Here is a 15,035-nt window from a genome sequence, read left to right on the forward strand (position 1 = left end):
TGTCTTGGACAAGTGACCGCCACAAGGCTGGTGAGAGAGGGTTCATGGAAAGGTCAGGGAAAAAATGCCAACAGTTACACTTAGTATTATAAAAGAGTACATTACTTTTTGTGGTAAGCAGCACAGTTTATTCTCTTTCTGTCCTATGTTGTTTCTATTCATTTGAATAACGATGGCACCAAATTAATTTCACTAGCTAGTATTGGGGAATGAGCAAAACCTGATTAAAATTCAAATTATAATCCCATCATGATGTAGTCTGCCCTGGTATTCTCTGAATCTAATAAGAAATTATGCCTCATCAAATATACATAATTTGGCTTGAAGTGGTATTAGTGGGAAACCAAATTTATAGTCACAATAAAGTTGTCTGTGCTGGATATTTTCATTTCATAGTGCAATACGCATTGGGTAACCCTAGGTCTCCAGGCAATCATCTCGTCATTTAGGCTCACTCTGGGTGGAGCTTGTTTATATCCTATAATTGGACCATTAACAGTCACTGCTAAATATAAACATGAGGACAGATATGAATGATTGTTTCACAACTCCAGTGATATCACTACACAATTCTATTGACAGACTCGATAGTGACAGCACTGAAGCTACCATGGTTACACTTCTGCAATGTAAACAAACAAGCATCTGAATACTTAACATAGATCCACAGCCTATTTCTTTGTCCTATGGCATGGGAGTGGCAGCCTCACTTGAAGAAATCAGGATGGATCTCTGCCATGAGCATGGTAGTTCTTCTATATGTGTTAAGAACTCAGGGAAGGAAGTTCTGGACAAACTGCCAATATGTTAAGCACTCACGTTCCCAGGAGGCACACAAATGCATCTGCTTGTGGGTTCTGAAATTCAATTAACTGGCTGTGTCCCTGTGGTTTAGTCCTATCACTTCCATGGACCTTAACTTCTTTGTGTGGAAAATCAGAGTGTCAAGGTCATATAACAGTGATCACACAGAGGTATGTGTGTTTATGCATATGTATAACTACATGCTTTCAGTAACAGCCACAATAATGGAACTAAATATGAACTCGTGATTCTATAATTTATTACTGCATCCATTTTGTTATTATTTTTTAATGACAAAGATGTCTTTTCTATCCGTGTGACTATGGGCAAGTTAGTGTTCTCTAAGCTTTAATTTTCTTCTGTATGAACTTAAGAAAATGATAGTTACCTGTCACTGTTGTGAGAATTGCCCAGGTAGAGTAGGTAATGTTTAGCCCAGTACCTGGTACAGAGTAGCGACCTGATATACTTTTCACCTGCTTTCTAGCCCTTTCTGTTTATAAAGCAAGTGAGCAAAGATTGAATAGAGTTATGACTGTCCACTTAGAAGGGAAAGTGTTTTTATGAACGCTTAGAAATTTTTAAAATAAATTAGTTATTTAGAGAAGAAACACCTGAATTTTGGAAATACGTCTTTTTCAACGGAAATAAGGGATCCTAAAACAACGCAATTCTCCTTTAAAATGTAAACTAGGGTAATACATACATTGACCTTGGTATTTCTGTAGGATGAACTTAGACAGTATTAGTAGTAATACCCAAACCAAAATAGAAGTTTTGACCTATCTAAGGTAACTTGTTAAAGTTATCAAAGCGGGGGAGGGGCGCCTGGGTGGTTCAGTTGGTTAAGCATCTGCCTTTGGCTCAGGTCATGATCTTGGGGTCCTGGGATGGAGCCCCAAGTTGGGCTCCCTGCTCAGCGGGGAGCCTGCTTCTCCCTCTGCTCCCCATCTCTCTCACCACTCGTGCTTGCTCTCTCATGCGCTCTCTTCTGTCTCTCTCAAATAAATAAATAAATAAAAATCTTTTTAAAAAACAATTATCAAGGAGGGAAACAATCCTTAGGATGTAACTGCTAACTATTGGGCAAAAAGGGGGAAATGCCACCTTAAAAAGAGAATTTAAAAACCAACTAAGTATCTGCGTTTTCTGCTTGAGTAAATGGCATAAAAGATGTTTGCTACAGAGATTTACTTATTAGTTTGAACTAACAAAAGATACATTTGATCTAAGACACTAAACATTTTTAGAAAACTGATAGAAATTTAAATTTTGTTTTTAAATTGATAAATCTTTCAAGAAAAAGAAATCTAGTGAGTTTTTTAAGCATTTGAAGAATAGCAAACAGTGAATCCTGATTCTTCCTCAACTGGTGTATACTCTTCTGTCAGGAAAACCAAAGAAAAATACACTAGGATGTCAAAATGTCAAGGATCCTGGTTTTAAACTCTTGAAGCTGCTCAAAATAATTCACTAAAATTTTCAGAGAACTCGCCTAAGGTTAGCATCAGAGGCCTGAAGCACCTCTCTAAAAAGCACTCCTACTTTGGGCCCTATTTTCAATATTTAATGCAAAATTGGACTCTCTCACACTTTCACCCATTCTGGCTGAGGGAACTCACCAAGTGGGCTAGCTGTTTGCTTGAGCTAAGTGGTTAGGGATGACAGCCTATTCTTTAGTCAATACCTTATAGGGTATGTGACAGAAAGATCTGGAACGAAGGTTTAGTGTGACTTTACCCAGATACTACCAGACCATAACCTCTGTCCTCCTCCCAGTTTCCCCTCTGCTATGCCTCATGTATTGTTGGCCTGAGGCTGGATCTAACACAGTAGGGGGAAGGGTACAACCCACAGAGAAGAGAGGGTAACAAGGATTGCCTCAAAGCAGCATTCGAGTCAGTATTCAGTGTCACAATGCTGGTTAACCTGAGTTTCAGTGGTTGCTCTACTTGTTACATATGCCTAAACACAATCCATTTCTTAATTAATTCATTTCCTGGTCTGATTTATTCACCTCCTGACAGACTGCAGTTTCTCCAGATTTAGGAGCTAGGGAAGATGCAATGCTAGCTACTCCATAAAGGCCCTGAGTGCAGGTGCAAAGAGAAACATTTACCAAATGGTCTTTAAATTGAAAGCCTGAGACCGGGGGGTTTCTCTTCCTTATGGTACATGTGTTTGGAAAACTAAACTTGAAAAGATGATTTTCTGGGATTTTAAGATGGGCATCTAGTGAGCTTTTTCCTGTTTCCTTAGGCTGGGGTCCAGAAAGCAGAGGCCTCTAAATCCATCAGCCCATAGGTCTGATACGTCTCCTGAGCATGTGGGATACCAAGGTCAAGTTCTGAAACGAAGCAGGGTGTTTCTGTGTGTGATTAGCAGAAACAGGTGAGGCAGAAGGCAGCTTGGCAAGCTAGTTTTGAGTCCAGGCTTCTGAGTAGGTGAGCTAGACTGGAATCTGGTGAGAGAAGGTGCATATCCTGGTCCTCCTAGTCAGCCCCAGAAGGAGCAGAGGATGGGCTGATTGGCAGCAAACGGAATGAGAGTCACCCTGACTTCCATGGGGGAGAGAGAGAGCATGCTCCTGGTCAAAGCAAGGAGAGGGAATTTACAATCTAGAACTCATCCTGTGTTTCCTAGGATGACTTTTTTCTTCAATCACATTGGAACTTATCTTTTTTAAAGCTTCCATTTGTTGAGCAATAAATATAGACTAGGAACACTGCCAAAGGTTTTACCTACATGAGATCATTGTCCTCAGAACAATTACATGAGATATGTATATCTATGACCCTATGCCCCAGATTGCAGATGAGGGAACCAGAGTTCTATGTGGTAAAGAACAGGCCCATGGAAAGAATTCAGTTTTCAAACTGATCTGACTACCTCTTTAACTAGAGCTCTTTAATATTAAACTACTGCTTCTCTTTCATGAACCAAGGCACTGACTTCCACAGAAAGTCGACTTTCAAAAGCATAAACAACAAAACCAGCCAAGATGTTGAATGGTCAAGGATTTCTTCACAGTCATTGTCCACTTTTTAGAAAGGAACATAAATAAACGCTGTTGTGGAAACCGGGTTTAGCCATCACTACCAAGAAAAATCTTTTGTGCTTGAAACTTTAGTTTTATTAATAGTACATTAATTTTATAGTATACTGATAATTATATAGATAATTAATAAACAGTATATCAATATATTTTTTTAAGATTTTATTCATTTGAGACAGAACAAGCATGAGGTGTGGGGAGGGGCAGAGGGAGAGGGAGAAGCAGATTCCCCGCTGAGCAGGGAGTCCAATGTGGGCTCTGTCCCGGGACGCTGAGATCATGACCTGAGCTGAAAGCAAATGCTTAACTGACTAAGCCACCCAGACGCTCCAACAGTATATCAGTATTAATGCTGGTTAAAGCCTACAAAGGGTTTGGAGCTGTATAGAGAAATGTTTACATAAATACCAGGTGAAACTCCTACAACAGTGGACAAAATAATGAGCCAAGGACAGATGAAAATCACCAAAAGGGAATGTTCTATCTACCAGTGGGTAGGTCCACATTCTGGCCTTTCACTGGCAGTGTCCTGCATTGCTAGTGGGAGTATAAGATGGTGAAACTACTGGAGAAGGGAGTGTTATTATGTTAAACATATATTTAACACATGGCCCAGCACTGGGTATTTACCCAAGAGAAATGGAAACATAGGTCCATAAAAAGACTTGGGTATTTTTATTCCAAAGAGTCCTCAACAGAAAACAACAGGTGAATGGGTTCATGAATTTTGAACTAATCACACGCAGGTGGCATACATGTACCTCACACTTGTGCTGAAAGGAGCAGGACACAAGGACATACACAGTAGGAAGCTGTTTGTCTGAAATTCTAGGGGCACAATTAATCAATAGTGCCAGAAATCACATCACTGAGTGCCTGGGGCAAGGTGGTATACAGACAGATTGAATGCAAAGGGGGCACGGGATTCCAGGGAAGTGGAAATGTTCTGTGTATTGATTGCAATGGTGGTTACATGGGCATGTGTATTCACTTGTTGAAGGCATCCAAATTACATGCTTAAAATATATATCAGTTATACCTCAATAAAGTTGATTTTTTTTTTAAAAAAAGGACTACTGGCTTAGAAATGAGTATGCATTAAAAAAAAAAAAAAAGAGTTTTTTCCATCTCGGTTTCTCTCCCCTCTAATGTTTTCTGTGTCTAATGCTCATTTCAGGAAGTTTATATCCTGTTATTTTTCCTTAGTTGCAAGATTGATTTTTGTTTGTGAAAGCCAAGTGAAAAAAAATTAGAAGACTCTAAAATAGAGCTATTAAGGATTTTTCAACTACCTTACCTGGATAATCAGATTTCCTCAATTGTTGAGGTTTTACTACTTGGAGCATTCTTAAAACGCTATTTCCTAAAATGAGTATTTACCTCCAAATGCCTTAAATAACGTCTACTGAACACAATTTAATCCTCTCTGAATGCCTCCAGGTCATCACTGTGAATATCAAAAGTTGTAATATAGCAATGATTCTAGTTTGTTATGGCACCTATGACTGTTTGCTTCTATGCTATGTGGCCTCATAACACTGAGCTTTTTATGCTTTTGTATTTGCATCTTATTTTTTACTGTGTCTTATTGGGCTGTCAGCAAATATATACATACATATATATATATATATATATTTTTTTTTTTTTTTTTTTTTTTTTCCCTAGCGCCAATTTGGGTCCCTGTAGAACCTGCCTTCCTTTCTTCCGACCTTCTAAGACAGTCAGACTAACAGAACTCTATAGAGAGCAGTGGCCCTCAACTATTGATTTTCCACCCAGAGGTTGATTGGTTTCAAGTAAGTTACTTGGAAACTTGTCAAAATTTCAGATACCCAGACCCCATCCTTGGTGTTTCTAGTATCTAATGAAGTATAGATCATACATTCTTTTTTTTTGTTGTTGTTATGGAAATGTTTGTGTATCTTTAAACTGGTACTGGCAAACTATGGCCCCATAGGCCAAATCCACCCTGCTGCCCATTTTTTAGGAAGTGAAATAGAATTTACATACCATAAAATAGCATTCTTTTAAGTGAGCAGTTGAGTGGTTTTAGTATTTCACAAAGTTGTGTGGCCATCACTCTTCCCCCAGTCCCTGGCAACTACTAATCCACTAGTCTGCTTTCTGTTGTCTGTGGCTTTGCATATTCTGGACATTTCATATAAATGGAATCACACAATATGTGGCTTTTTGTGTCTGGCTTCTTTCACTTATGTTTTCAAGGTTCATCCATGTTATGGAATGTATCAATACTTCCTTTTTGTGGGTGAATAATAACCCACTGTATAAATATGCCACATTTTGTTTATCCATTCGTTAGTTGATGGACATTGGAGTTGTTTCCACTTTATGATGTTAAGGAACAAGCCTACTGTGAGCTTTCTTGTACAAGTTTTCATGTATCCCCTTCTCTTGGATATATACCTAGGGGTGGAACTGCTGGGTCATATGGTAACTCCATTTTTAAGCTTTTGAAGAACTGCCAGACTATTTTCCAAAGTGGCTGTGCCATTATACATTCTTACTAGCCATGTGTGAAGCTTCCAATTTCTCCATATCCTTGTCAACACTTGCCACTTTCTTCCATCTTTTGGATTCTAGGTGTCCTGGTGTGACACAGTGTCTCACTGTCTTCTTGAATTGCATCTCCCTACTGATGCATGATGTTGAGCATCTTTTTGTGTGCTTATCGGCCATGTGTACATCCTCTTTGGAGAAATATCTGTTCAAATATTTCATGTATTTTAAAATTGGGTTATTTGGGTTTATCATTGAGTTGTAAGGTTTTTTAAAAATATGTTCTAGATACTAGACTCTCTTCAGATACATGATTTGCAAATATTTCCTACTACTCTGTGGAGTGTTTCTTCACTCTCTGTCTTGATAGTGACCTTGGAAGCACGAAAGTCTTAATTCTTAATTATCTCTTTTTTGTTTGGTTGTCTGTACTTCAGATGTCATATCTAAGAAACGGTTGCCTAACCTAAGATCGTGAAGATTTACACCTAAGTTTTCTTCTGAGAGTTTTATAGTTTTAGGTCTTATATTAGGTGTTGCACATCTGAACTTTTAAAAAGCTTCTTATGTGATTCTGAGGCATAACTAATTTTATTTTTTTTAAGATTTTATTTATTTATTCATGAGAGACTCAGAGACAGAGAGAGAGGCAGAGGGAGAAGCAGGCTCCATGCAGGGAGCCCGATGTGGGACTCGATCCCGGGTCTCTAGGATCACGCCCTGGGTCGAAGGTGGTGCTAAACCGCTGAGCCACCTGGGCTGTCCTTTTTTTTTTTTTTTTTTTTTAAGACATAACTAGTTTTAGAAAGTAAGACTGAGTAGATTTCGGCAGCCTCCAAGAATTTCTTTTAAAGAATGGAGCTTTTGGGCAGCCTGAGTGGCTCGGCAGTTTAGTGTCTGCCTTCGGCCCAGGGCATGATCCTGGAGACCCAGGATCGAGTCCCATGTCGGGCTCCCTGCATGGAGCCTGCTTCTCCCTCTGCCTGTGTCTCTGCCTCTCTCTCTCTCTCATGAATAAATAAATAAAATCTTAAAAAAATAAAACAAATAAAGAATGGAGCTTTGGTGTGCAGTTTTTGTAACATACATGTTAAATGATGAAAGGCTTTTTTTGTCCACTTTCTGTTTTTTTGCTGTATTACAGATGGCTGAGATGTTCAGAGAGCTGATTGAGGAAATTACTGTATTACTCTTTAGGTGTATGGTCACCTGTTGGTACAAACAAACAAAAACTATCCCAACAAGTTTAGGAAAAGCTCCTTACAAGTTCCAAGTTTAGAATACAAACGGTCATTTTCAGTTTCAGTGTACAGTGCCCCACATTTCTGGCCACGTATGGGGAAATGTTGTAGAGAAAAGAAAGCAATAATGAGCAGCTGGGACCTAGCTTCCAACCAAAGAAGGATGGCATGACTGTCATGGTTCTTTCATCTGCAGAAAGAAAAATGTGTAGGTACAACCACAAACCATCAATTTGCCAGTTGACAGGACAGTTTGTACTAGAGACCCTGAGGCCTGTGGTTCTCAAGCTTGAGTGAACATCAGAGTCACCAGAAGAGCTTGTAAAAACCCAGAATCTTGGGCCTAATCTCAGAAGTGCTATTATAGTAAGTTGGAGTAGGGCCCAAAATTTGCCTGTCTCATATACTACCAGATTATGTTAATGGTGCTGGCCCTAAGACCACACTTTGAGGATAAATGGGCTGCCCATCCTGCCCTGTTGCTTACTGAACACTGATCAAGCAAGCATTAAGCCATGAGACTCATCTGAGGCTGCTCCTTGGTCATGAACATGCTTATAGCACACTAAAGAAGTTAGGAAGCCATAGGGATAGTTTCCAAATTTGGTTTAAAATCTTAATCTTGACTGACAGTCTCATTTCAGGTTGTAGGAGTATGGTCATTTTTCCGAATGCCACGTGGGCACTTAAATAAGTTTTCTGGTTTCAATAGAAAGAAGCAGGGGCTATCTTAATTGCTTTGTTTTTCTTAAATTTTTTTTATATCTGATCTTTTTTGATGCCTGTGGATACCAGCAATGGTCAGGAATGCTATGAAGAAAGATCCACTGTGTTTGTGATAATAGATTAGACCTGTGGCCAAATGGTACTCTTGAGAGATGTGGTTGTGACGTTGACAGGCTGAGCCAAAGTTAAATTCTGATGAGCTGCTAAAGGAATTTTATCAGTTCCAGGATGTCTGCCAGCTGAGTTGGGCAAAGGAGTGACTTTCCAAAATGTCCCGAGCAATCCACATTTATTCTGTCGCTTCTGTTTCCACTGTTCTCAGAGGTCAGCTAAAAACTTCATTTTCCTAGTTTCTGCCATTTTTGGGACCACAAGTTTAAACCTGAGAGCTGAATATTAAGCTGCATTCCTGCCTCTTATAAATCAACAAGAACAGAGCTTAGCAAGCAGGAGAGAGTTTACAATTTTGCTGATGGCAGACAGGGAGAAAGAGACCTCAGCTTGTTTGGCTATTCAGTAGAGAAGATAGGTAGGAAATATTTTTGGGGGATAAATCGCAGAGATTCAGGAACAGAGAGAAATCTGACAGGCTGGCCACAAGAAAATGTTTTGCATTTAGGTCTTTAAAACAGTACTGGAAGTCAGCCAATTTACTTTTTGAGAGAAATGGAACATTTGCTTTGAGAAGAAACAACTTCTGTGCCAACCCTGTGTACAGCATCCTTGCAGCAGGTTCAGCTCTGCTCTGTGGTCATCTGCAAACTCCCAAGCCCTGGGTCTCCCCAGACCAGCTACAGGAGGGATTTGGTATTCAGCCCTTACCATGCTCCAAGAAGGAAGGAAACGTTTTCTTGCAAACCAACCCCAAGAAAAGTCAGTTATCGTAGTATTCATATGTCCACAAAAGGAAATGTGTGTGTAGAATTTTAATCCAAGGAGTGATATTAGTCACTAAGCTTCTAAGGTGTTTGACTGTGGTATCCCTCCCCCACTTTTCTAGATTACAATGGCCCTAACTGCATTTGCACAAAAATCGCCTTAACTGGCTGACTCCTTCATTAAATTATCACATGATTCCTATTTTATAGGTACAAAATAGTTGATCTCAGTGAACTGGCAACTTAGAAACTTAGGAGGCAAATTAGAGCAATTACTCATAAATTATACATGTGGTAACTAACAATTTGTCTATCACCTAGAAATATGAGGAAAAATGCCAGACTCCCTGGTCCTGCAATTCTGAGCTGCTCTTTTTCCAAGACCAAAAGCTTTCATTATCTGCACCAGTTCCACCATGACTCTTGCTACTTTCCAGAGTCTAACATTCATAACCACAAAGTTAGGAATACCAACGGTGGCATCCGCACTCCATTTGAAATGGAAAGTGTGAGTGTGTAAAATGAAAGGACAAAAAACTAAAGAGGAAAAAAACTCCCAAAACCAAGAAGTGAGTTTCACATCCCTAAGTAAGTTCACAGAGGAAAGAATGGCAGGAGGTAGGGACAAAGTATCTCTTCATTCATTATCACTATTCACAATCTCTACTGTGTGTCATTTCTGGGAGAGGCAGTTTGATGACATTAGAGGAAGTTCTGTGTTATAAATCATCTGTAGTTCTGGAGGAGGAGGTGCGATTAGGTCAATTAACAAGATGGGATCTTTCTCTTTCCTGCTTGTCTCACCCAGCCCTTAGGTGTGCCGTTCAACATGAAAGGCGTTGATGTCATTCATTAATTGAGGGCCAGGCTCCCCCATCAGCATATTCCTCCCACCTGGTACAGCCTTACCATCATCCACTTACATCCCCCGCTGGTTTCATATTCTGTGGCTGCTGTCAAAATATAAGTGTGGGAGAGAGACTTTTACAACTGTATGTTTGAATTTATTCTCACTGGCCTCTTGTTTGAATGAGGGGGAAAAAAAGTCTCCAGATCTTGGGGAAAGGAGGTCTGATGTCTAGGACCTAGATGTTGGGACAGGATGTAAAAAACAATGCTGAAAAAAACCTTGTAAATTTAAGAAGATTTAGATACCAATTCCAAATATCCTCCAACAATGGAGAAAATTTGCTTTCTGCATGATATATATACTGTACTTCCCCCCCATACCCAGCAAAAATTAGATACTTCTTTCTTTTTCTTTAAAAATGTGTTTATTTATTACTGGGGGTGGGGTGCAGCAGGCAGCAGCAGGGTGGCGGTGGGGGGAGAATCTCAAGCTAACTCCACATCCAGCACAGAGCCTGATGCAGGGCTTGACTCCATGACCCTGAGATCGTGACCTGAGCTGAAATCAAGACTCAGTCGCTTAACCACCTGTACCACCCAGGCACCCCTAGATACTTATTTCTTTGCATCACATGATATGGTATCAGTTTTAAAATATATTCTCTTTTTTCATTGAATACAAATGATATATTTCTAATCTCATATTTGCACATTTTATTTTATAATATCAGTATTCTCCACCCCCCCTCGCCGATCTTACTTTAGTTATTTTTGCCATCTACCTGGGTAAAGGAGCCCCCTCCATGTCATCATGTCTCCTTGAAAGAATCACATGGCATGTAGCTCCCTTGGGATGTTAGGGAGAATAAAGAGTAATCATACTCCTTGTTTTCTACTAGTGCAATGAGCAGAATTTAAAACAAGACCAAAGATAAAAAATAAAAATAAATAAAACAAGACCAACTTCCTGTGAATTCCCAACACTTTTCTAAATCACCAGGGATGCTGTTTCACAACCTGACCTGCATAGTTCTCAGGGCTGCCAGGAGGGGGTGGGGGTGAGGGTGGGGTGGCTGGTAACTACCCTATGTCCACATGCTTGCATGCTAGGTCACAGTGAGCAAACACGGCATTGCAGCAGCCTGTAGTCTGTGCAGCCCTGTGGAATTCCACTTCTCTGGGTTTCCTGGCAGGTGGAGCAAGTATGAGAAGAAAGGCTTCTACGTGCAGAGGAGGCCACGTGCAAAGCCGATAACCTGGAGGTCTTCCAGCTCCTGATGCCAAAAGCGTCTGAGCCTCTCATGTAGCTACACCTAAAGTAGTTTAATTTGGTAATGAAGGATGGCTCGTAACACTAAGCAAAACTGTTTTTTTAGGGTAGAGGCTCAGAATGAAAGAAGAGGGATGGGGAACCATCCTCCCAAGAGGGTCTGATTGCTGGGGATGATGGTCTAGGCCCCTGGCTCCCACCTTCCTCTGTCAAGGCTATACCCAATTAAGGGTGGGGGGGAGTCCTGAAACCACCACCTGAGGAGGGAAAAGCCTCATCAATATGTTCTACTTCTGAATTCTGGCGGGAGAGGGGGGGTTGTCTAAAAGATTATCTTGCTTTCCTCCATATTTTGGCTTTGTTGTTCTCTGGATAATCAGAGGTAGAGGGCAAAATAAATAACCTTATTATAATACTCTTGCTTTTACATTTTGTTCAAAACTGTTACCAAGGAAATGATTAAGAGCCTTAATTGAGGGTTTTCACATCAAAATCATTACGTTGATCAAAGGTGGCACCTTACTAGTGGTGTTCATCTGACAAACTCCTGTAAAAATAGAGTTGAGGGAGTCCTGACCAAAATTTCAGATTGCCACATGAAATGTATGGAAACAGTAGCTATTTGTACAATAAGAAAATGGCTTTTTTTTTTTTTTGGTAATCTGTACTCCATTTATTAAGTTTTACATATTCAGTCACATTCTGAACACTTTATTCCAATAAATTCACTTTTACCTAGGACTTTAAAATCTTAAGAAGTTATTTAAGTTACATGTGATATCTGAAGTCATCCGGCTAACAGAGTCATCCTTAAATCTGTTTCAAAGTAGAATATGGTAGTCCAACAATGAAACTTTACTACCGCATCTTCATGTTCTTCCATATGTAAGTTCAAATGCTGTTTCAAAGGGTATAATATTCTAGTGAAATTATACCAGAATCTAAAGCTGGGATCCTAGTTCCTTCTCAACCCCATTCGCCAACACAGTAAGCCAGACATGCCAGGAAGCTCTTATTGCTAGCCTGGAGGGACACAGAACATGGGGATGAGGAGCCCATTCTCCTAGCAAAAGCAGAGTCTGCTCCAGGCTGATGGGCAGGGCTGATGGGCAGAAGGCTTTTAAATAGTGAGTCAGGATCTGTGTGGGTGAAGTTAAAACCCAGAACAGCTGTACTGGCTAAAACTCATGGTTTGAAAGAAAGTCAACCTTCATGTGGATACACTTGAAAGGAATCAAGGGAATTTAAGGACCGTTGAGTAAGATCTGTCTTCTCTATCTGGAAAACGTACCTCATTTTGTCCTCATGACATATCGTATCACCAGTAGGCTTGACCCAATGCTTCTTTTGGTTCCTTTTAACTCCCTTTGAAGTGGCCTGCTGTTCTTCCACCTTTTTCTCTCTCTGGTGGCCCCCCAGGGTGATGTTCAAAGAAAGTTCCTTCCATCAAGGGTCCAGTGTCTTTTTTTTTTTTTTTTTTTCTCTTCCCCCTTGGAGAACTTTCTCCTACTTTCTTCTCCTTTGTCATCCAAGGAATGACAGAGGAAGACACTACCCCTCTTAATTCATTGGACTGAGGCACTTGTTCTTAACTCTTTTTTTCTCTTTTCTCATGATACATTCTCACTATGTTCTCTCCAGGACAGGTCTGGGTGTCCATACCACAGTGTGTGGTAGCTCGTGGGTAAAATTATCCACAGCTCAGTGCATTTGGAGGACAAAATCTTATATGTCTCATTAATCCATTTCATTTTGTATTTTGTCAGCCTTGACCCTTGGAGACATTCCTTTCTTGCTAGTTTGCCCAGCTTTCAAATCTACGTCCAAGTCCGGCTGTCTCTTAACTCCTCTGCCGTTTGCTGTCCATTTCCACTGCCTTGGCTTTGGGTCAGAGCTTTCTCTTGGAACCATCCGACCCTCTGTTGGGGGATTCAGCCCCTTGGTGATGGCTGCAAGGCTGGCTGTTTACACAGGTGGCCCTGGCTCCTTGCTCCCTCAGGGCATCGAGAACACATCCCTCCAGTCTGCTCACCCAGCAGGCAACCCATGCTGCCTGCAGGAATGCTTTCCTTACTGGGCTTACATACACTGGCCCAGATTTACTTCTGGTCTCACCCTCCAAGGCAACTTCTAGAAGCTTTTTTTTTTTTTTTTTTTTTTTTTTTTTTTTTTTTTAGAAGCTTTTAAGTGAAAGGAAGGTCTGTGTGTTCGAGTGCCAATGCCTGCCATAAACACCCTGTTATCTGGCCACCTTGGGAGGCAGGGGGTTGGTTTATCAGCCTTCACCAGGTTGGCACCCCACCCAACATAATCAGCACATGCACATCTAACAGCAGGGCTCTGCTTTGGGGCAACATGCTTTGGGCCTGAAAAAATGGGCAGATACAGGGGGGCTGTGGGGCTCGCAGGAAGTCCCATTGCTGAGGACACTGTCTCAATGTACAGTGTTTTTTTTTTTAAACAATCTTTTTTTTTAATTTTTTATTCATTTATGATAGTCACACACAGAGAGAGAGAGAGAGAGAGAGAGGCAGAGACATAGGCAGAGGGAGAAGCAGGCTCCATGCACCAGGAGCCCGACGTGGGATTTGATCCCGGGTCTCCAGGATCGTGCCCTGGGCCAAAGGCAGGCGCTAAACTGCTGCGCCACCCAGGGTTCCCTGTACAGTGTTTTTTATATGAGGCTGGCAAGCCATGGCTTTGTTTTTAGTTGTGGATTCTATAATTAATCAGTTTCCCCTCTTTGCATTGGCTGCTGGAAAGCTTAGTGCCAAAAGAGGGTTCCCTGGTCTGCATGATTTTTTTTTTAAGATTTTATTTATTCATGAGAGACAGAGAGAGAGAGAGAAAGGCAGAGACATAGGTAGAGGGAGAAGCAGGCTCCATGCAGGAAGCCTGATGTGGGACTTGATCCTGGGACTTGAGGATCATGCCCTGGGCTGAAGGCAGGCCCTAAACCGCTGTACCACTCAGGCATCCCATTGGTCTGCATGATTTTGAATGGATTTTTATGAATGAATTTGAATGAGTTTTTAAAATACCCTTACTCACTAGTCCGTTTTTATCTTTGTTTTGCAATTTCTCTTTATCTTTGTTTTGCAATTTCTCTTCCCATCTGCCTCTAGTTTATATTTCCCTGCCAGCCACCTTAAACCTTTACTGAATCAAAGTGGGACATGAATAAACAAACATATAAAATGAAATAATCGTATGGGGAAAAAAGTCTCTTTTACACAGTGGGATGGAATACAAAATCCTGGACAGCAGTTTCTATTAAACATTATCAGTACATACTCATGACATAGAAATACCAATTTCAGTAATTTATCCTACTCATACACAAGTATGCAATATTTGTTTGATTGTAGCATTACTTGTAATAGGAAAAAAAAAAGGAAAAAAATGTGAATGTCCAGGAATGGCTAAATGCATCGTACTACATGTATACAGCAGCACATAATGCAGCTGTTCAAAAATGAGAGAGGAGTTTTCACGTTCTAACATCAAGGATGCCTTCAAGGTATGAAGTGAAGAATAAAGCTGGTGGGATAGGGGGTGGGGGAGGAGAAGAAGATATATTTGTTATTTAATTTCCTCCCAACCCCACCACAAATAGCATGAATACTAAGGAGGGCTTGTTGCTTGTTGAATGGTATAAAATTGTCATCCTTGGTGAGGAAGCTTTCTCCTAATTC

At 40.6% G+C, this 15,035-nt stretch overlaps 1 protein-coding gene and 1 long non-coding RNA gene across 6 annotated transcripts in view; one reads left to right on the plus strand and one right to left on the minus strand.

The window, feature by feature from the left end:
- MARCHF3 (membrane associated ring-CH-type finger 3) overlaps window positions 1-15,035 on the minus strand; it is a 136,788-nt gene that overhangs the window by 77,753 nt on the left and 44,000 nt on the right. The window lies entirely within an intron of this gene.
- The window catches only part of LOC111098008, a 51,281-nt gene continuing 36,845 nt past the window's right edge, over window positions 600-15,035 (plus strand). For 2 of the 5 annotated variants that reach the window (XR_005366626.1, XR_005366628.1), the window contains exon 1: window positions 601-974. This is a non-coding gene — a long non-coding RNA (uncharacterized LOC111098008). Of the gene's footprint in view, window positions 975-5,524; window positions 5,656-15,035 lie in introns of all 5 variants that reach the window. The other 3 variants (XR_005366630.1, XR_005366629.1, XR_005366627.1) reach the window with 2 other exon arrangements.

This window comes from Canis lupus, chromosome 11 (assembly GCF_011100685.1).
Source record: "Canis lupus familiaris isolate Mischka breed German Shepherd chromosome 11, alternate assembly UU_Cfam_GSD_1.0, whole genome shotgun sequence".
Classification (NCBI taxonomy): Eukaryota; Metazoa; Chordata; class Mammalia; order Carnivora; family Canidae; genus Canis; species Canis lupus.